Here is a 1,078-nt window from a genome sequence, read left to right on the forward strand (position 1 = left end):
TGGTGACGAGCCTTATTACTATTCAGATGAAGCTGCTAGCTTTGAGACAGATCCAGATGATGTTGATAATTAAAGTGAAGGGAAGGTTCAATAGAAAGTTAAAGCTAGAAGAAGAAAGACTAAAAGAAGAGTAATCTTTGACAAGACATGCAAGAAAATAGTTTGGGAAACTGGACTTGCATTTGCAAGTGTGAGAGATTTCAGAGAAGCTGTAACTAAATATGTTGTTCAACAAAAGATTTCTATAGAAAAGTATGTAAATGAACCTACAAGGGTGAGGGTTAAGTGCAAGAAGGCATCCTGTCCTTGGCTTCTAGTTGCTAGTTATGATTCTAGGACTAAGGATTTTGTAGTCAAGAACTACAATCCAGTTCACAAATGTGACCCTTCTAACATAAACAAGCTGTGTAATTCAAAGTTCTTGGCCAAAAGGTTCAATGAGAGGATAAAAGAACAACCTAACATTAGAATATTCAAGTTTTAGGAGTTGATTAGAAAGAAATTAGGATTGTATGTTGGAAGGACAGTTTGTAGGAGGGCAAGAAATATTGTGTTGAATGGGATAATGGGTGATCATAAACTGGAGTATGGCAGAATATTAGATTATAGGGATGAGTTGCTTAGATCTAATTCAGGGAGTACATGTGTAGTGAAGCTTAGTGATAAAACTTTTGAAGGTGGGAAGAAAATGATTGTTGGGTTCTATATTTGTTTTGATGCAATGAAGAAGTTATACTTGGCTGATTGTAAGCCATGCATTAGGTTAGATGGATGTTTTTTAAAAGGGGTATGTATAGGCCAACTACTTATAGTCGTTTGCAAAGATGAAAATAATCAGATGCTTTCACTTGCTTGGGCTGTTATTGAGATTGAAAATATGCACACTTGGAGGTGGTTTGTCAACCTTTTAAAGATGATCTTCAGCTTGGAGATGGTACAAATCTGATCATTATAACAGACAGACAAAAGGTAAGCATTTGTAGTTTATTATTATTTTCCTACTGCTATTTAACTCAAAACTAACTATCATTGTTCATTTTGCAGGGGCTTGAGAATGCTATAACAGATCTACTTCCAA

The sequence above is a fragment of the Nicotiana tabacum genome, chromosome 9 (genome assembly GCF_000715075.1).
Source record: "Nicotiana tabacum cultivar K326 chromosome 9, ASM71507v2, whole genome shotgun sequence".
In the NCBI taxonomy this organism is placed as follows: Eukaryota; Viridiplantae; Streptophyta; class Magnoliopsida; order Solanales; family Solanaceae; genus Nicotiana; species Nicotiana tabacum.